Source organism: Homalodisca vitripennis, chromosome 4 (assembly GCF_021130785.1).
Source record: "Homalodisca vitripennis isolate AUS2020 chromosome 4, UT_GWSS_2.1, whole genome shotgun sequence".
Classification (NCBI taxonomy): domain Eukaryota; kingdom Metazoa; phylum Arthropoda; class Insecta; order Hemiptera; family Cicadellidae; genus Homalodisca; species Homalodisca vitripennis.
The window spans coordinates 41,275,874-41,298,831 of record NC_060210.1 but is presented as its reverse complement, the minus strand read 5'-3'; the positions used below and the strand labels follow the sequence as shown (position 1 = coordinate 41,298,831).

The window sequence follows — 22,958 nt, the reverse complement described above, 5'->3', positions numbered from 1 at the left end:
GTCATGTATGAAATATAAAAACTAGCATAAGTCCAGATAAGGAAAATTTGGTACCTAAAACATGAAGTTGCCAAAACAGTCACACCACAATTTAAATTAACACGTATATATATGGCATAACATCACCACCAACTGCAAACAGAGCTAACTCATATCAGCTGCTGTCTCATATGAACTGAACACTGTCTAGCATTGCAAGTCAACTGTGTGCCTTACTCTGTACATCTGCTGTTTTAAATGTAGGACATGGTAATTGATTGCAATTTATGCAACACATACATTACCCTTATGTTTAACTACATTTTCAAGTAAATTATTCTTTCACCTACTGGGAATAGCCAATTCAACAAAGACTGAACATGTATTTTTTGTATTTTGTTACATTTTGTTTATTACACCACTGGAATCAGCCAAAAAAGCTTATAAACACTAGATCTTTTTAACTATTACAACATTTTTGAATATTTTAATAAATAAAACCACGGAAATCTGCCAGAATAGATTTTTAAAAACTAAACCTTCCTTTGGACAACATTTTGACCATTTTAACCTACAAAACTATAGGAATTAGCCAGAACTTATTACAAATCCTATTATTATATTGTAAACAAAAAACTTGATAGCACTAAGTTAATAAAAGCATCTTCACTTCATACTATAGCCTGCCATTACCCAAGTTTTGTTGTGTGAGAGATTATTTCTGCAATGTGAAAGGGTATTCACAACGACCAACTGTTATCAATAGAATAGAAAATAACAAAATTATACAATGCACAATAAAAAGTAACTCTCTTTGGCACAAACAACAAGGAATTGCTTTAAGTACTGTACTTCTTCAAGCATCGAACCTAAAGATTTTTAAACAAACAAAAAAATCAAAAATTTAGGTTTTATATTTCTATATTTTAAAAGAAGGTTTTGAGCATAAAAATATTAGAATACATTAATTTTTCACAAAACAAAACACAAAACAGATACTGTATATAAAAATTGACATATAAATAACAACATTATGATATTTTTAAATTAAATTAGTGACATATATGCGCACACGCTCACACACACACACACACACACACACATACACACACGTGCACGCAGGCACACACACACACACACACACACACACACACAAATATGCTTTTGATTTCCTCTAGAGCCTATTTATTCATGGAACAATTTTCATAGATAAATATGCGTAGTTTACCTAAAAACTTGTGAAACATAATATTCACTAGCTGATTAAATTCATTCAAATAATTGAAATAATCATAATTATGTACATCTTGACACAACACAAATAATGTATAAATGTTAATGTTAGAATATGACAAGAATAATTGATTTTCGTTTTCACAATGATAAACCTGAAATAAATATTCTTTTCATAAACAAGTGAGTAACACTTCACGAGTCATGTCAGCAGATTACTCAACAACAGCTCAATGCCTTATCTCAAGTTGCATGTCGTATCAGCTGAATGTGACTAATCATCAAGCTGATTATTCATAAATAATAATGGGAGAAAACTTTGTCTACATTAACATTCAATATTTAACTTATTGGTTTTGGATTTTTTTTATCCTATATTTTTAAGAATTACTTTGACTAAAGCCTTGTCCATATACAATTATTTTCGTAGATATCCACATCAACTACACATATATGTTGATAGGTTTAGTACAGAGGTGAATACTTTAAAGAGTCTGCCAAATAATTATTCTACTTAACTGCTGAACATTAAAATTTGGCAGCCTGCAGACTTACTGTAGCCAATAGAGAGGGTACAGAGCATACTATATCAGTTTACTGTTACATATTTGACACAACTACTATTTCAAACTTGTTTTTGTGTGTCTAATATTAACATTTGGGTGAGTGTTAGCAAAGCCTATCACTCGAGGAACTAGAAAATTCATTTCTGTTTGTCTGTATGTCGTAAGATATCTCGAAAACAAACAGACTTATAGTCTTAAAAATTTGCAGGAAGCTTCCTTTTTAAATGAGGGACATTAAGTATAATCATGGTCACTCAATGGGAATTGGCTGAGCGTTAGTGAACATTTTTACATCGGTCTTATAATGTCATCATGATGGCAATGAGAAAATCACCAAAGAAATAAATTTGTAAACAAACTGAATATAATCATATAATATTTTGAAATATGACATAGTAACACATGGATGCGAAGTGGCAGGGTCTTCATAACCCAACACATGTGCCATGCCAGAGCGCCCATGCAGCACACCCACAACCTACTTCTCTCTTGCTGTATTGTCGTGCGCGTGCTCCTGGAAACTGTCTGATCCAAATCTTGTCTTCTACGAAAATCCAATCAGGCTGAACTGAACTGGCGGGCTTCTTTCTGGCTATTCTGTATTACGCTCACTTTTCTATTCATTCTAACCTCACGTCTCAGGAAAACTTTCCCAAAAAAAATCAAACCTCTACTCAGGGGCGGCTCCAGGAATTTTATTTTGGGAGGGCCCGTGTGTGTGTGTGTGTATATATATAACTTTATGGCCGGGGGTCTGAGGGATGGAAAAATTTGTAAAGTTAGTACTCAAAATAGTGAGTTTTAAGGCCTTCCTGAGGTAAATTTAGCTTTCTGATGTTTTATAAAAATTGCTATAATTTTAAACATTTAAAAAAAATGAGGATTTGTTCATTATTATTCATATTAATATTTTAACATCATATTCTCAATGTGGTAGTTCAGGTAGTTCAACTTGGATCAAAAGAAAAACATTTCACTGAACAAATATAAGTAGAAATAAAAGTTGTACTTCCTAGGTAAGAAGAAAATACGTAATTCCCTTGTCGCTTGCTACACATCTTTTTAAAGAACTTACAACAAAGGTGAATTCAGTTTTTTTTTTTTTTTTTTATTGACTCCATTGTATTTGAAAACCCATCTTGTGTTACATTGTTGTAGTAAATGTACGTGTTTATTACCAGTTGCTGTCTCCTTCTTGAAAGAAAATATTTCCTGCCGTAAAACACATGGGCATGGCAATGGATGTATGAGCATTGGTTTTTGGTTAGCTGTTGGATCAGAGCTTGTACGCCATTAAATTCATCATACATGACACTGGCTCCATCAAATGATTGACTGCAAATGTATTATAAACTCTGTAATTTTGTTAGCCAAGTACTATGCATTTAGTTCGTTGGAAATCAATCCAACATGGCCGACTAGTGCATAACAAGTGTTAATCAGCTCCAGGAAAAGTGTTATTTTTGTTGTGAAATAGGACATACCAACAAAAGTTCCTATTCTCATCAACACCACCAAGTACTGTGAGTCATATTATACTAAGATACTTAAAAATCACTTACCATTCTGAAGAAATATTAACATAACTCAGACACTCAAGAGCTCTGGCCTACTTTTAATAGGTTGTAACATCAAGATTTTATTATAAACAGATAATTATACCTCTTAAGTTCAGAGGACTAATCTTGCTTAGGAAAACTAACACATTTCCAAGCTACTAACTCAGTGAAGCTTAACTTATCACAGCTAAAAGAAAACAAATCATATACAGTGACGTCACAGGAATTGCCAACACTCAATTGGTTTGGAACACGTCACCTGATCCAAACACACATCCAACTTCCACATCGCAAAGTGTTGACACACAGCTGCCTGGCCATCTGTAACTGGAGCACTGACCCAGACACTGTGTCAGCACTGTCAGCGCTGACCTACAGCAATTCAGCCAGCTGCTGTACTGCACAATCCATAAGCGGTGCTGATCCACCACAACACCTCTCAACTGACTGCAGAATAATACTCTTCAGGCATTATAATACACTAGGCTTCAAAAAGCCTCGACGCTCAAGGCGTTAAAAACTCGTTTAAAACGCTGTTTAGCGTCAAATGCATTTTACAATATAAAAGAGTTTCTGGAGTATGACTGGGAGACCACACAATAACAAGACTGACTCTAGAACGAAGTGGGAATTATTGGCGATGGATGAACGTGGAATGAGTGATCAAATGTATGTCTGAATGAGAGCTCGATGTGGTATGTATGTCCAAATTTTAACATATTTGACGTTTGCTATACAAATGTATTTTGTCTCCGCAATAAAAAATTGACTATTGACTATTGACTATTGACTCCTCTAAGAATTATTGTATTGTACTGCTGATTTCATAGTTTTGACATTGTTATATAGGATCATTAATATATAAGCCTCTTATATAGTATTATTTGCATAGAGGTGTAGCTTTATTACCATCTGTCATACTCAACATTTCATTAACTGCTACTTACAATACCGTTCTATATTGCATATTTACAGTATAGCATGACAAGTTGCAGAACTGATAAACAGCAAATTTTAAAACCATAACCCTTACTACTATTGTTCTTTTGAATCTGTGTCTGTTGTAACTATGTCCAAATACCCCTGTGGAATTTGTTCTATAGGGGTCAAACATCTTGGTATATACTGTAATGGGCAGTGTAAATCCTGGTATCACTCCAGATGTCTAAACTGTCCAGACAGCAGGCTCAAGAAAATGGAAAAATCTGAGGTTGACTTGTGGAGGTGTAACAGTTGTTTAAACAAAACTGACGTCAGCAATGATATCATTGATCTAGAGAAAAAAATTCATGACTTAAAAGTAGTAAATAGCTTGGATCATGAAATGTCACTCACTCTGGCTGCTGAGGGAGGTAATGCTTTATTGAATGAAAATATGCTTTTAAAACAAGAATTACATGAACTTAAGGCAAAAGCAGGTGAAAGCATATTGGAGATTGAAGACAGACTAAAAGCAGCTGAGGATATTATTCATGAATTAACTGAGAAAAATCATAATCTGCAACAAGACATAATTTATTTAAACAAAAAACTTGACAAAGAACTCTCTATCAATCAGGACTTGCTAGAACAAGCTGAAAGTGAAAAAAATCATTACTCCATTACTATTATTGACTTAAATTCCAAAAAGTCCGAACTTGAAGACAAAATTAAGCGGTTAACCACAAAATTAGATGAGCTTAGTCAGAAAGCTACCTGTGACGAGGTTGAAAGAAATGGTCTAAGGACAAGGATTGTTGACTTGGTTGCTAGAGAGGAAAGCTTAAGCTTGCAGGTCAATGAGAAAGGCAAAATTATTGGCTTGATGAAGACTGAATCTGAAGAACTTGTAATGAAGATCTCTGATCTGGAAGGTGCAGCAAGGGCTTACCTAAGATCTTTTCTTGGTAACATAAAGTCAAAAATTAAGCTAAACATTTGTCAAAACATCGAACATGACATGCCACAGGAGCAGTACAGTCCAAAAACATTTGTAATACCTTCAATTCTTTGTCCCCCTTCAAATAACCTGCTTTCATCTCCAATTTCTTCTACCTTCGAGACACTGACTGTACCTGGATTAGTCAGTCAAACCTCATCAAAGAAACTGACCCAAGCTGAAACAGGGGGAGACAGACAAACCTTACCTAAAAAACTGATTCAATCCATAACAGGAGGAGACAGACAAACCTCACCGAAAAAACTGATTCAATCCATAACAGAAGAAGACAGACCAACATCGTCAACAAGACTGACTCAGGTCGAAACAGGAGGAGAAGACAGACAAACCTCGCCTAAAAAACTGAACTGGGACAAAAACTCTTCACAAGAACAAGGGACCAATCTTGGACAAAAGATGCCTTTATCTCCTTACACAGCAAAGAAGTTAGCATCTGGGGAGACGTTAGAGGAGTTCTTTCTGAAAAATATTGAGGATGCTTTATCGTTCAGAAATGATTCCTCTCTTATACCTACGAAGAGATTTTCCTGGGCTATCAATTCAAACATGGAAAATGTGTCAACTACAAGAAATCCCAGCCTCAAGGATCAAGATAACAAAATCTCTATTTGCCAACGGTCCAATGACTCTGAACTCAGGCAAGATATTCCACGATCTGAAGAAACTTCCACCCAAACCCTAGTCACACCACCCCTTATAAAACCAATCGAGTCCCACAACATTCAGCATTTTTTAGACCCCATTCAGAGAAAAAAAACTCGAGACAAAACGTTTGTAAGCTCAACTTGGGCCACAACAGTCTTTCATCACGGCAGAATACAGTAGTCTTTCATCAAAATGTTGACAGACTTGGTAATAAAATTGACAGATTGAACCATCTCGACTTGGATAAACCCGACTTTGTTGTACTCACAGAACATGGACTGAATCTGACTACTCTGGAAAACGTGTGCCTGCTAATTACATTTTGGTTGCTACATACTGCAGAGAAAATCACCTGAAAGGGGGTGTGGCCATATACAAAAGAAAAAATATGGCTAATGAGGCAGAATGTTTCGACTTAAGCAGCCATTGTGAAGAGCTCCGTTGCGAAATGTGTGCGGTAAAGGTAACTTTGGATAGGAGAAAACATCTTTACATACTTGGAATTTACCGTCCTCTGAATGCTTCTCTTGACATCTCATTGTTGCACTTAGCTGATGCACTAGAGAAAATACCCACAAACAACAGTAGGATCTGCATTTTCGGAGACTTCAACATCAACAATTTAACAGCTTCAAGAGAGAATACGGCTCTATGTGAAATGCTTGCTTCTCTGAATATCTCAAGATTACCACTACCCCCTACCAGAATAACTAGTACCTCTGCCACCTCCATCGATCTTGTATGCACCAACCTAAAGCCTCATGAAGTAAGAGTTCAAGTAACAAACACAGGCATTTCTGATCATACTGGACAGCTGTGTTTCTTGGAAGTTCCATCTCGCCTTAAAAAGTCTTCAACCTCAATTAGAAGGCACTTAAATGAAGACAATCTTTCACATCTGAAAAGCCTGCTTGCACTGCAATCATGGGAAAGAGTCTACCAAGAAAACAGTGCAGAACGTGCCTACTCTAACTTTATAGCCACATTTTCAGCTGCTCTGGACATTGCCTGTCCTCTTAAGACGTCTCGAAGAAAACCAACCGGAACCAAGCCTCAAGTAACCTACCATCCAGATGCTATAGAGCTCAAGAAAAGCTTCATTGAGGCTCAAGAAAGCTTTATGTCAAGCGGAAGAGAAGAGGATAAAGTAATTGCCTTTCAAAGGAAGAAGGATTACGACCTGAAACTGAGGACTTTAAGACAAGAGGCAAATGAGACCTCCATCACTAGATCCGACAACAAATCAAAAGCCATCTGGAGCATCATCAACCACGAGAGATCATCCTCTACGGAAACCCCAGTGACCACTTGGCGGCTGGAAATTTCAGGAGAGGTGGACAGTGATCTTGACAAAGTAACTGAACACTTCAATACATTTTTTGCCACTGCAGCTGAGAATTTGTTACACAATACTAACACTCGAAGATCACATGTTGCTCAGTTGAATAACTCTTTTCAAGGAGAAACAGTTGCCAACTGGCCGCTTGCGTCACATTAGGAGGTCTTAAATATTGTTTCTTCGCTGAAATCAACATCGTCTACGGGGGTTGATGGTATTAACTCTAAGATGATAAAGTTATGTATTAATGAGATTAGCAAGCCTCTTACCAACATAATTAATAAGTCTCTGTCTCAGGGTGAATTTCCTACAAAATTAAAAACATCTAAAGTGTATCCTCTCCACAAAAATGGAAGCAAACAGGAGGTTCAAAATTACAGACCCATATCTCTTGTTCCAACTATTTCTAAAATTATTGAAAAAATAGTATTGGTAAGGCTCTTGGATTACTTAAATATCAACAACCTTCTACCTGAAAGACAACACGGTTTCATATCCGGAAAATCAACCACAAGTGCACTAATTGACCTAGTAGAACAAATTATAGACAACCTTGAGAAAGGAATCACTGTTACAAGTGTTTTTCTTGACCTCAGCAAAGCGTTTTGACTCCCTAGATCACAGATTAATAATTCAAAAGATCGAATCTCTGGGCTTTGAGGGAAGCACACTGAGGTGGTTTCAAAGTTATCTCAGCGAGAGATGCCAGATAGTCGAGATAAAACAAGTGCAGTGTGGATTTGAGAGAACTGTAAGGTCCAAACCACAAATGGTCAAACGAGGTGTACCTCAAGGTTCGGTTTTGGGCCCGGTCTTGTTTGTACTTTTCACTTCAGATTTGCCAAAATACCTCGAAAATCAATGTTATACAATCATGTTTGCTGACGACACTGTCCTGTTGACTGGCAGTAACTCTTCTGAGCTCTTAGATATTAACACCTATATTTCAGTAAGCATGGCACAACAGTATTGTGATAGCAATGATCTTGTTTTTAACTCCTCTAAGACAAAACTCTTAGCACTGGGAAGGCTGAAAGATGAGTTGACTGAGCCTCCAGACTTACAAAGGGTTGGGACAACCAAACATTTGGGTGTTATACTGGACGAATGTCTTTCCTGGAAAGATCATGTAGATCAGTTATGCTCTAGACTCAATTCTGCAGTTTTTGCATTGAAGAGAATCAAGGCAGTAGCCACATCAACTGCAACAAAAATTGCATATCATGCCATCTTTGAATCCCACCTTCGTTATGGGATAATCCTCTGGGGAGGCTCTACAATGGACAACCTTGAACGAGTCCTTATTGCGCAGAAGCGTGCTGTTCGGGTCATGGCTGGTCTTCAACCTCGGGATAGCTGTAGAGAAGCCTTCAAGTCTCTTGGAATTCTCACAGTGGTGTCCATCTACATCATCGAGATCATCAATCACGCAGCCTCACGTGGGAACTTGCCCAGAATGAGTGCTGTCCATGATCATCACACGCGACATGGTAATGACTTCTCCCTACCGATACACAGGACAGCACTTTTCTCCAAGAAACCTTGCTACGCTGAGGCAAAGCTGTTCAACTTACTTCCTCAAGACTTCAAAAATTGTGACTCCAAAACCTTAAAAGGAAGACTGCTAAATTAGCTCAAAGACAGATCCATCTACACCCTTGACGAGTTCAAGACTTCAATAAACAATTTTCATTAAAACATGACATGTAATGTAAATTATTTCATATTGTAATACTTTGACACCTATTCTTTTCTTGATGAAATTGAATAAAGTTTTCTGATTTCTGATTTCTTGAACATACCTAAGAAATCGTTCATTTACTTTAGAATCGTGAATATATCTGCAATACACTCATCTGTTCGCAGTAACCCTCATCACGAGACTCGTCAATTATTATACTGTAATCATTGCTACCTGCTTTAATTTCAGAAATAATTTGATCAGTAGGTAATTAGTGTGCTAGTAGCCAGTATAATATCATTTTGTATCATTTGTGATAAATATGTTGCATTTATGGCACGCTTTTAATATTTTGGTCTAAGGTTCAATTTTCAATGCAGAGAAGTCTTAGCTGTTCTTTCAAATTGCCTTTGTTTAGTTTGTTACTTCATTTGTTAGACCTTTTGGTTGTAATATTACTTTCGGAATCAGCTCTGTCTGACTCAATAGAGCCACTATTCTGTCCTATCTTTTTAATCTTTTAGCTCAGTTTCGCGGTACCCGCACAATACAATGTTTTGACTTCCGCAAAATATAATGCTTCTAATAATTGACTTAAGGATTCTCTATTTTTTTTTTATTTCTTTGGCGAGTTGTTAGTTAATTTTTGTAGTCACCACACCAGTCTTTTTGGAAGATTTCCATCCATGGTATTTAGATAAACATGCTTTGTGGACATTGGAATTTTCATGTCTTGTCACCACACTTACTAAATGTTTCCAATCATTGTAACCAGTTTTAACTAACACATCTTTAAGTAATTGGCCCTGTGTAGAAAAATGTCTACAGACAAAGCAAAAAACCGAATTATTTTTAATTGAATATTCTATCCAAGAGCATCTTTCGTACCACAATCTCTGAAACGATCTTTGTTTCCAACTAGTGTTGCACCGTGAAACCTTACTACTGGGCTGTTTGGGCCCATTGTCACAACTGAACTCAAATCAAGAAAGACAACATGACTACCATTTATGTTTTACAGGTACAAGGCAGATCCAATTTAATGTTTTTCTTCTTTGTTGCTCAAATGTTTCAGAAATGCAACTCAGTTTAGGCCTGCCATCATCAGATTCTATGTCTGTTTGAACTGACTAATTATAATTATTAGAGGATTTCTTTCTTTTACGCAAATATTTATCCATTAATTGGTTGTAGCACATAAACAAATGAATTCTACAATTATGACCTCCTAAAAGTGTCCACTTTCACTAACACTAGTTGTAAGTTCTCAGTGATCTTTCATTTTATATTATTTACAATTTAGGCTCTTCGTAACAATAACACTTTAAAGTTTAGTTTATCTTTAGCTACAATGAAAACTTAGCTGTTCACAAGATGCTTATAACATAAAATAAATGTTTAACCTGTATAGCTTATAACTTTTTTCTCGAGTTGCTCTGAATATAAACAAAACAAAACTTGTTTTTCGAGAATGCTTCCTGTTGATTACGTCATGTTCTTAAAAATATGGGTGGGCCCGAGCCCACCCGCTAAAGCCGCCACTGCCTCTACTATACTTTTCTATAACTATACCCAACCTCATTCTGATGGCTCCACTCCGGAAGCTCATTAGAGAAATAAAACAAGGAATGATGTGAGACAGGGGTCACGAAAGGAGCAATCTGCATTACCCCACAAAACCATCTTATAAACAAGCTGCAGAGGGCATAACGGTGGGAATATTACACTCTGATTTTTCTGAAACCCTACTCTCATCTGAACAGATGGAAGATATTCAGAACTTAATCCTGGAAGCGAGTCCTGATTTTCACTTGTAAAAGTTATAACACAGCAGAATGGCTGAAAGGAAAGCAAGATTCCCTTAAACCTTGGGAAGGGGCCAGTCTGAGGATTGTACATGAGGGAGAAATTCCTCGTGCAAGAATCGAGACTGCCTATTTTCTAAATAGTATAAATGAATTCACTGATAAGATAATGAAGTTTTTGACAGCACAAAACAAAGAGCTATCAGTTGGTGAATGGAATGTCCTGTGTAGAAGTGACAAAGGTAAGTCAGTGCTGCTTACCCTAGCAGTCGACTGCGCTACAGCAAGCAAGTTTGAAAAAGAGGGTCCATGGATCAGCTACAAGTTTGGGAAAATTCATTGAACACTAAAGAAAAAAACACCCGGGGAACACTGAGAAACCAAAAAAGGTGAGGGAGACTTCAGAAAAAACTGAGGCCGTCACCAAAGAAAAGAACACCAATAAGGAGATGGAAGTGAAAGAGACCGAAAAGGTATCAGAGCAATTTGTATATACCTTACCTGAGAGGTCTATTCCAGAAGTCAGCACAGCGGTTAAAAAAGAAAAACCAACTTGCTTCCTCTTCCTGAAGAAGAAACCCTCTCTGAAAGGACCATCTGTTTCGGCAAGGGAAAGAAAAGGGGGCACTGTCCCCAAACACTCTAAGAGGATGGACAGGGATGGACCACCAGGGGAGGTAGTAAACAGGCGAAAGTATGTGCCTCATACAGATAAACCTTCACTATACCAAGGGCACAACTGATATCTTGAGTAGGAGGTTTATCACAATAGGCCTGGATATCGCCCTAATCCAGAAACCTTGGATCAAAAGACGTCACGTCAGAGGATCATCTCATATATGACCGTTCAATTGAAAATCCAAGAGCATGTTTTAATTTCAAAACATATACCAGCTTCCCCTGTTACAGATCTAATTTCAAAAGACATGGTGGCGGTGTCTGTGAAAGTAGTCTCACAACAAGGGGAAAAATAGATAATCATAGCCTCAGCTTACTTTCCCAAACCTTTAACAAACTGCTCACCAGTGGAAATAGAAAGATTACTGTAGCACTGCAGAGAGAGGTGTAGCTCTCATTCTCGGCTGTGACTGTAATGCTCATCACACTTTCTGGGGAAGTACTAACATAAACCCAAGAGGTGAGGAACTCCTACAGTTTATGTTCTTAAACGATTCGGTTCTAGAAAATAGAGGGTATAGTCGCACTTTTATTACAAGAACTAGAAAAGAAGTTCTTCATATAAATTTGTTTAGATAAGGTTATAAACAAAAATATAAGCATAGTAAGGTGGTCTCACTTTTGGACCACTGCCCCATTAGGTTCGATATAGAGATAGTAGTTGAGGTGACCATGACTTACAGGGTTCTTAAATCCACCTACTGGAGGGGAAACTGAGTGTTCCTAGCCAAAGAGTTAGAGGAAATAGAACCCTACTAGTAAAATGCACTTGAGTTAAAAGGTCTGCTCAACTAGTTGAACAAGCTATCATAAAGGCCTATGAGAAAAACTGTGTTCACAGACAAAAAAGGATAAGAAAGATGTGCCTTGGAGGTTAGAATCACTTAAAAACAAAACTCGGGAATTATTAAAAAGGGCAAAAAGTACAGATGACTGGATCCCTTATCTTCATGCGCTAAATGAATAAAACAAAGAAATTAGGAAAAATGAAAGAACCTGGAGGAATCTTTGCAAAAACACGATCACTCTAACCCAATGGGATCCTTAATAAAGACCAATGGTGTCCTTACAGTGAACAAGAAGGAGACTTTAGAGCTGCTGTTGAAAACGCACTTTCCGAGCAGTTTTTTAACTCGAAATGAGGATTCGTATTCTCTAGTCGGGGAGAAATCTGGTCGGGAAGTAGTCCAAACAGCGGTCAAAAAGAATATTCACATATGAAAGAATTAAATGGACAATAAGATGCTTTAAACCATTTAAATCTCCTGGGGCTGATGGAGTTTTTCCAGGCTTTCTTTAAGAAGGCCTGGACATCTTATGAAATACTCTGACTATTCTGTTCAGAAGCAGACACGCCCTAGGATTTATTTCAAAGAACTGGAGGACGACAGTTGTGGTATTTGTGCGGAAAAAAGATAGGAATCCGACTCAACCCAACTCGTATAGACCTATAAGCCTAACCTCCTACATGGTAAAAACTATGGAAAAAAATAATCAATAGACACATTAGGGATGAAACCTTACAAGTACACCCACTCAGTCTATCTCAACACAAGTACGTAGAAGGTAAATCAATACCACCACTCTTCACAGCCTAGTGGAAGTGGTAGAGAACATCTTCAATGAAAAGGAAGCCCTGGACAGCGTGGTTACGGATATTGAAGGAGCTTTCGGCAGAGTAGCATACCTATCCATGGAGGCAGCTATGGAACGATCCGGAGTTCCCTCGGATGCTGTCAAGTAGATAGTAGCCCTCCTAAAAAGCAGACTTGACTACTTTTGATTGTTTTATACCGATTCCTTCCTGGACAGGTTTTACAAGCTGGAACTTTCGTTTCCTGGTTAAGGTTATCATGTTTGTTTTTGATGGGTTAATCCGAAGACCTTCCCCATGACACCAGTTGCTTATGAAATTTTATCCTTCTTGAATAAGGCGTTCCAGCATGTCTTTGTTTTACCCTTTGACCATAAGCACTAGTTCGTCAGCATAGCATAGTAGAACCTCATCTCTGCTTTAGTTAGGTCATCAACCGTCATTGCCCACAGGAGCGGAGACAGAACCCCTCCCTGAGGGCAGCCTTTTTGGGCCTTGATGGTGATTGATTCATCGCCGATCTTTGCTTTAACTTGTGGCATTCCGCCACTCATCACCATTACATTACTCTATATATCAGCAACCAGAATGGGATCCTTGATGGTATTTCCTTCTACAGTCAGTTCTATAGAAAACACAGTCTGTATTTTTGCTTTCTAAATGTTAATAATACTCCAAGTGGTTGAGGATATATTATTAGACGATTTTAATTTGTTATTTACTTTAACCCTTCACATGCCACTAATAAATCCATTGATTTCCCTATAATGCCAAGACATATAAAATTTATTTTTCTTTAAGTTCAAAGCAAATTTATTATTATACATATAAAAAGTATTAAACAGAGAAATTTAGTTAAAATTTGCATATTTATTGATAAAAATAACATTTTACTATTTTGTGAATTTGATCTAAATTAAAATTGTTGGTACAAACTAATGAAACCGATAAATTATATGAACTACTAGTTATTAGATCAATTCCTTATCTTTTGTGAACTAAAAACTATCCAAGAGACACAATGTGCAATATCGGATATACTCGTGTTTGGGAGTTTTAGTCGAAGTCTACCATTCTGATATATCCGTCAACGGCATGGGAAGGGTTAAAAGCTTTAGCCCCCTTAATAAAAACTTTGATTGGTTGATATTTTGAAATCTGATATTTTTTTAACTTAGACCTCGAAACTAATGTTCCGAGTGTAATTCAACTATCAGTACTCGATCGATTTTTCGTTTTTTAGTAGTATGAAATTAAATTAAATGAAAAATGTCTTTATTAGAGGCGAAGTTAGGACTATAAAGTCCTCTCTACCACTTAACCTCATGTATGTAGTATGGTTGTCCAGGTAGTACAATAATACTTTATTAAATGCCTCTAACATTTCATCAGTTCCGAAACAATTCTCGAGACAGTTCTAAGTCTTGTCTTTCAATAATGAGCATAACACGCAAATATTCCTGGGTCAAGTAACTCGGCCAATGACAGTCTGAGGCAGGAGAGTGGCAGGTGCACTTTCAGTCACAGTAACCAGCTGAGCACCTGCTCTTTGATTGCAATAGCAAGAGAGCGGTATGCCATCTTTGGTATTTTGGACAGGGGTGGTGAATTTTCCCAGGAGGACTTGATAGGTTGTTTTCGGCGGTTTGTTGAACTGGTGAAGTTGTAGACTGGTGGGCCTCATGGTGTGTTTCCGGGGTGCGCAAAAAGCCCTTGAAGCTTAAGTGCATGGCAGTAGGCCGCCCCAAGGGGAAAAAAAAACCAGCTGTGCGTCGCGGTTAGAGACAATCAATGATACATCCACAGATGGAATGTTAGTGGCAATGTTGTCAATCACGGTGGTAGTGATTGTGTATTGTCTATTGTCTATAGCGGTAGTTGTCACCCTTGTTGGCAAGTTGACGGAACAGTGCTGGTTGGATGTTTCCAACAAATCCCCTAACCTTCTTAATTTAATATCTATTACATGTAGTAAGTCTATGTTAAAATCACCCATAACAATAAAATATATGTTGTTTTGAAAAAGAATTTGTAAAAGAAGGGTCACTTCGTCCATAAAAATATCTAAGGTTTCCATTAGGTACCTATAGAGGCTCATCAAAACTATTTTTTTAATTTTCTGCAATCATTGATATGATATGGAATTGAATAGAATAGGAACACTTTTTAACTGAGGAAATTAGAACCGTATACATACTAATTAATAGTACAAAATACGGCTTATTAATTAAAACTTACTAACACAATATTCCATTCACCCAGTCACGATTCAAAGAGTAGCCCCGCCGCCTGCCACGATCAGCTCCGCCACAAACTGTTCCCGGCTCTCATTTTTTTGACAGAATCTGGTATGGAGTTCCATAATCTACAGGCAGTAACGGTAAAGGATCGGTTATAGGTTGTGGTTCTGTGTATTGGAATTCTGAGACTTAGTGCACCAGACGAGTTTTTCTTGCACTAGTACAATGACAAATTGCGAATCGATCTTGAATCAGCTAGAATTTATAACTGAATAAAATATGGCGTAACATGATCCCTTCGACATAAATTAGAAAGAAAATGCAGTAATTTTGTGCTCTTTGTAGTTTAATGCAAAGGGCTACAGTCATGTCATTGATTACAGAGTTGCAGTAGTTAACCCTTTAAGTGGCGGTCATTTGTGGTCTCAGTGGCAGGCCGTTTTCGTGTAAATTGCCGTGATCGTTAAACTTATTTTTAGAAAATATTGTCTAAGTGATAACCTAGCAACATAATATATTTTTGTTTTCCTTATGAACTATAGAATAAGAATAAATATGATATTTGGTTCCTTATTTTTATTTTAAGATGAATATAATTGTAGATGTGTAAAGATTTTCTTTTAGAAAAAATCATTTTTAAGTTCTACTGTCAGTCACTTTGAAACTACTGGAGATACAAAATAATGCCATATTCACAGAATATACACAATTTTATTCTAAACAAATTACTTCCTATGCATTTTTTTCTATTTACAAGAACAAAAAAGTTAGATGGGAAAAACAAAATCTATGTACAAACTGTGTTCGTTTTTTTTTTCTTCTTTCATACACTTTACACTTTGGTCTACATAGATAATGTTAAAGTGTGAGTAGATTTGTAAGTCATCAGCATAACAGTAAAATTTGCAATGTAGCAATACAGTTTTAATGTTTTATGAACACAATAAAAAGTAGTGGGCCAAGAATTGATCCTTGCGGAACTCCATAGGTCACAGTTCTGAGATCAGACATTGAGTTGTCATTGCACACAAACTGCTTTCTGCCAATAGAAGGAAATAAAAAATATTTTTGGATCAGACTTTTGTTCCTTTCTTAAAGATAGAAATGAACTAGAAGCATTTATGTAATAGCAATTAAATAGTAATTTAGCTATGATGAAGTCTAATGCATCATTGTATGTCTAATGACTAATAAAGTTCTTGATTCTTGCCAATGGAGATGTTAACAGACACTGTCAAGGCCGCTCATGTAATGTGTGAATTAGAACTGACGCTTGTAAAACAAAAATTATTACAATTCCACATGAGAAACATACCAGGGATCACCCAGTCAGAATGCATGCTCTAGTTATGCGGCAACTTCTACTTCCCCATCTACAATGAGCCATGCATCTCCCGCGTCTTCCACGACTACAACACCCTCGTCATATGCGCCTCACCCGCTTGACTCTCAACTGGTGGCTCGCCTCTTCTGTCGCAGAGCCTTTTTTTAAAATAGGCCTACGATACGGCATGTTAGACTGAAGGCAACCATTTAAAAAGCAAGTACAATCTAGTTACTCGAATAAAAGAATTAACTTTCCTACAATTTAATTTGTGGACAAGATACAAGATCTTACAAGACACTTAGAGGAAGCTAAAAAAAAAATAAAAATTTGAAACAAAAAAAATGTTCATGAACTCTAACAAATGAGGAAGAAACAGAAATAAATTCAACACAAACAAACAGAATGTGCCCATGTCCAACAATTTACAGTATAAAATGTTAAATATTACAAGATGAAATGAAAAATTTGATAGGGAAATAGATATAATGGAAGAAGATAAAAATGAGAAACCCTGATTACTCAATTTATCCTGAACATCTCAACATTACAAATAGTTTCTCGGCTCTTGAAGAAGGAGAGTGTGTAATGACGGAGGGGATCTGCGAAAGGAATATTGACACAGTGAAGTTAAAATATGCAAACAAGGAAATAGTAGTAAGTAAACTGACTAGAAGAATCTCTAGTATGGTAAATGTCTGTCAACGTCCACCATATCAAGCAAAACAGTTTTAACATTAATATTTTCGGTGACAGCCATACCAAAGGCCTGTCTATATTTATACAAAACCAAATAACTAATGGTGACAAAGTGTTGGTGCAAATTCAGGAGCACGATTGGAGTATGTACTAAAAAATAGTACAGATATGACTAACATTTATAGAAAATAATATTCAGTCGTTATCATAGCTGGAAACAATGATATTGAAGTCAAAGAAAAAACAGTTTAAACCATGTTTGTTTCATAAAACAGATTGAAAAACATGTCAAGTCCCAACACAACAAAATCCTATGTCACAGCCAATCTGTTTCATGGCCATGATCTGACTTAGAAGACAGCTATAAAGAGTTCAGGAAGACGGCGTGCAAATTGTTTATGTTTCCATTTTGGTTCAGAGATTGTTCACTAGACATGACCAGCACCTCGGTGGGGACGGTAAGACTGCACTGTGTGCTAAAATCTTGTCGAAGATCAAGAGCTTGAGTTTAGAGCAATATGAGAACTTCGGCGACACAGTGGCTGTGGACTAGCAACGGATGTAGCCAAGCCGAGTGTTGAACGACACTGACAAGAACCTTCATTGCTAAACGACACTCTAGAACTGACACCTGTCACACTCCAGTTTGATAGTTATGTGGGCGTTGTGAGGAGTAGCAGTTTGAGACAGTCGTCAAGCGGTGAGAAGGAACTGTTGGAGCCTTCACCACAAGTTGTTGGTGACATGAAGAGCGAGGACCCGCACCAAACGAATGGCGGCAGGTGAGTGTCAACGTGGAAGCGTGATAACAAACTTCTAACCTAATACATTTTTTAAAAGTAGGACACAAAACAGAAGCCAACATTGTAAAATAAGACTTAAGTGTGGGATTATCGGTGCCCCCTTCCAAAATAATTCTGCAAAACACAACAAATTACATAAAAAACACAAAATTCAAAATTCTGCACCAGAACTCTCAGGCCTCTACTAATAATACTAACATTTTAAATCTGTCAGCTGGCAAAGTAACCCACAAGCGATGATTATTACAAAACATCTCTTTAATAACGACACCATTTAATAGTTTCAACTAGAATACCATTTCTTGAGTGATTTATTTTGCTTTAAGCCAATGTAAGGGTGGGGGTTTTGCGTTGTTTGGGAATGAGGGAATTAAATAATTAAATATGAATGGAGGTGCAATTTAGATTATAATGAAAAATATTTTTGGATTTGCTTCCATATCAATAATGGCAGAGAATTTAAAAAAATTGTTTTGATCAGCCTCTTTCGGTCCCCTAATGGAAAAATTTGATACTTTTATGGATAGTAAATTTTTGTTGTTATTCATCTCTCAAAGTCTGTTACGTTTCTAAAATGTCATGTTACATGCAGAAGCCTTTCTTTGTCTGGGTTTGTTTTTATTATAACTTTAATGAACTACAGTAAAATGTGATAATTTATTACATCATAAGTGTGAAAAGCTAAGGACTTCGAATTTAGTTTTCCTTTAGACTTATTATTTCTCCACACTGGCCCTAAATAGTTCAACTGTTACTGACATTGTTAGAACTATTCAATAAAATACCCTGAAAAATAGGAGAGAAATTTGAGATATTTCAGATGGTACTTATAAAAAACAGTTTCACTCTCCAACTTCAGGATCAGCCAGATTTTGAAACTTGATCTTAAATCATAAATGAATCTAGAGATTGGAATATCTTTCAGTGACTATTGCTTATCTCAGGAATGCCATTTATAAAATAATATGGTCATGGTGTCCCTGCTTTTCAAAATGAAATAGTGTGTTTAGCACCGCAGATCAATGCTACTACATATCTATATATACCTCAGATCGTCCAACTTTTCAGATGTCGGGCAAGTACTGATCAAAAATGTCCCTGGCCATCAGTGCGGGCTACAGCGGCACCTTAAGGGCTACACCCCACATATCTGGTGAAAAAAGAAAAACATCCCTGAGAGCCCCAAACTCAAGCTCAGAACATGTACCGTGCTCGTAAAGGTTATGTTTAACTTTGGTAATACTAGCAACATATTTATGATGACCTAAACTAACTCTACTTATATAGCGTAGTAACAAACAGTAAACAAGGACAGAAAGACCTCCTTCTCACTATTATCGCTTTCTTTGGAGAGGCAGAAAACAATAACCAATTATCATAACAACATGTAATTTTCACAGTAAGTCAAATATGACCTGTTATTACTAATAAAGCAGTTTTTAGGTCCCGTTAAGGAAAGCTCTTCCAAAAATAGTGGCTTTCAGATAATACTAAAGTACCATATTTTTAGTTCTCAAGCAATAGTTATCAGCATTAAGAATTTTTAATTTCACTGATAGTAACTATAATGTTTTTCATTATATATTCTGCGGCTTTAGGTGCAGCCCCGCATTGATGTCAGGAGGCTTTACTCTCAGCCTGTTCAACTACTAGTTTCTTTTACAAGTTATTTTTGTTATACTCGGCCTTTATGAAATTGATTATTAGATTTACTTTTTAAGTATTTTACTTTTGAAAAACACCAAAGGTAGGCTATCAGTGCCATTAGCAGCTACAGTTGCCAATCAAAATTCCAACATTATAAACAGTATTCTGTTCATCCTCCTGAACAAAACAACAGGTTTTTATGGGATGCAAATCACAAATAACTATTTATTTTAATAATTTATATTAAAATGTCATTTTGTAGTTATATTCATGTACTGTGCTTCTTGTTATTTATGATGTTCAGTGTTAGCTGCAATTAATAGCTTATATGAGTGTTTGGTGGTGAGAACAGCTTAGTACAGCACCAACAATCGTCCTGTGCGGTGCCTTCAGAGCCTTTTGGATAACCATGGTGTCCATCACTCTACCGTGGCACGTCAACTATAATAATGTGAATTAGTTTTACAAGTTATTTACGTATTTGAATGTGGGTTACGAGAGCAATTAATATAATAGGAAGTTACTTATTCCTTTTTAATTGGATGTGCCGTGTTTTTTCAGTGTAAGAGTATAAGCTCGTTGTATGATCATGTGTTATTTTTAAATCAAGAAAAGATATTTTTATGTGATCAGTGTTAGTTAACAGGTGGTTTGTAAGAAGATTGTATGTATATAAAAATGAAATTATGGTTTGTTAGTTTTGCTTATATAGTAAACTCCTTGTTTTTTACATTATTTATTCGTTATTAGAAACTTAGATTGAATATTTCAGCGTTATTTTTATATTTTCTTTTAACCACATCTGTAACGAGATTTTCATTATCAACTTAAATTGCAACCTCCTGAACAAAACAATATAAGGTTTTAATGGATGTAAATAACAAATAATGCATTTTAGAACATTAAAAGTGGAACAACTGGTCTCTCAGTATAGTAGAAAGTTATGGTCAGGTGAATTTATAAAATTGTTTGCTTTGTTACAACGCGTTTTCTAGCTATCAGTAAGGGTCAGAGGCATTCATGATCTAACTTCCTAGAAGTTGATCTTTCAGTGATAGGTACTACCTCAAGGGATGTTTCTCATTTGTTGCCATCAACGCTGGGTAAACAGTGCCCGCGCTCATGGCCGGAGGCATCTGTGTCAGGCCAATGTGAATTTTTATTCTCAGAAGGTCTAAATTAACAAAAACATCCATTGATTGGGTCTAATTCCCCTGATTTAAACATTATTGTTATTATAATATGTATCCAAAGACGGCTCAACAGCTGATGTCAGCAGCAACCAATGCGAGGTTGACAAAGTCACAACACCACCACATGACGCCTAACATAGATGTAGAATAAAGAAATATTACTCTGCACATTAAAAATAGTTCCACTTTTAATTTCTATACCTTCATTATTTGTAATTTTCAACCCTTGAGACCTTTTACTGTTTTGTTTAGGAAGACGATAGCAATAAGTAATTAATTGAAACTTGTCTTTTGTCACTCCAGTCATTATTTTAACATGTGGTTAAATTCAGATATTGTGAAGTGGATAGAATAACCATTTATTAAATTATTATTTCACATTTAAAATTGTTCCCATACTACAAAACTGTGCTCATTAGTTTTAGATAGCAAAAAACAAAAAAGCCATTTGTCCTTTATTCTTTCTATTTTAATTTCCGTTTAGTTTTACTGGTTTTATACTATTTATTATTGTACACAACAATATATAGGCCCTTACATGTTAATACTTTTTGAATTAATAAAAGGCCTACCATAAAAAGTTTTTACCTGAGTAGGCCAATTCATTACTGCTTGACATTGTTCACCTTGGCTTGCAACATAACCTATATTTATGATTGTCTAAACTATAGAAACAAAAGTTTTGACACAAATTACATTATATAAAAACTATCTATGTTGTGTATCTATAAAATGTAAGAAACAAAACAGTTTAAAATTTAGTTACTCTTTATTGTTTTTAAGAGTATACATACTGATTCTATTGTGGTGGTGGCCTCTTATTATACTGCAGTCAAAGTGGCTACCATACAAGACTTGCACAATCAATTGTGCCTGCTTCAATACAGTAAAATGAAATGAAATGACTTTATTAGAGGCGAAGTTAGGACTATAAAGTCCTCTCTACCACTTAACCTCAGTACTGTATTAAGATAAAATATCCAAATATGTCAAAAGGCATAGTAGGATAGTTTACCTAAGATTCACTTACTCTCAGTAGACTACAAATTAACACTTACCATTGCGTCTTTCATATGATGTAACTAACCATTAGTCTTAACTGTTGTGTAGAATAGAATGCGAGAAATAGAATAGTTTAAGTTACGTCGTATTCATCCACGAAATACTTCTTATTTAGCCTAAACTGATCTACACATTTGATATTGCATCATTACCACAACCACATAACTTAAAGATAAACTATGACTAATAAAACATTCAAAACAATAAAATACAGTCACTATTCGTGAACGACAATAAACAAACCACAGAGTAGTTGACAAAATTAAGAATATCAATTTTAACCATCTGCACTTGGTTGTAGAAGCGGTTCCATGTTTAGGTTCTCGTTATCAGTTCTCTCACAATTGAGAGAACTACGCTGTATTATTGTCACTTCCTGTTATTGGAAAGAAGAAAATGGCAGCCGCCAGATTTCATTTATATTAGGTACTTATTTTCTTTTCATAATCTGTATTTGTTATTCGCTTAGATGGAAGTTTAAAAAAAATGCACAATTCTGGAAGCAAGGAGAAGTAATCAATTATAGAACGAATTTATATTTAATAACTTACTTTCAATGTTGTTAGTGTTAGAAATGTGACTCATGTACTGCGTACTTTGTAATGGTTACTCATTTAGCACAATAGTAACAGTTACTAAATCTACAAACTGTACGTTTCCGTTACAATTACTTATTCTCCATCACTTTTGATGTTACAGTTACAAATATTGAAGGCTGTTACTGAGGAGCTGTATAGACCTGTGAGCCGACCATCACGAACAGTGGCGTAGCGAAGGGGGGGGTCCAGGGGGTCCGGACCCCCCCCCCCCGAAATTTTAAGACATATTAAAAAATAAAGCATGGAGCAGGAGAAAAAAGGAGAGTTATCATTATTCTTGTCTACAAACATTAAATTGATTGATGTAATTGATTAAAGTGACTGTTTTTAAAAATATAATTGTCCTTTCATTTAAATCATAAAGTATCAAACG

General features: G+C 36.1%; 1 protein-coding gene across 4 annotated transcripts in view; it reads right to left on the bottom strand.

Moving 5' to 3' along the window:
* The window catches only part of LOC124359194 (NFX1-type zinc finger-containing protein 1-like), a 126,709-nt gene extending 104,034 nt beyond the window's left edge, over nucleotides 1–22,675 (bottom strand). The window contains exons 1-2 of one of the 4 annotated variants that reach the window (XM_046811741.1): nucleotides 21,983–22,331; nucleotides 19,131–19,234 (exon numbers count right to left, since the gene is read on the bottom strand). The gene's annotated coding sequence lies outside the window, so the exon portion shown is untranslated. Of the gene's footprint in view, nucleotides 1–19,130; nucleotides 19,235–21,982; nucleotides 22,336–22,537 lie in introns of those variants that run through there. The other 3 variants (XM_046811744.1, XM_046811745.1, XM_046811740.1) reach the window with 3 other exon arrangements.
* Between the last annotated feature and the right edge of the window lie 283 nt (nucleotides 22,676–22,958).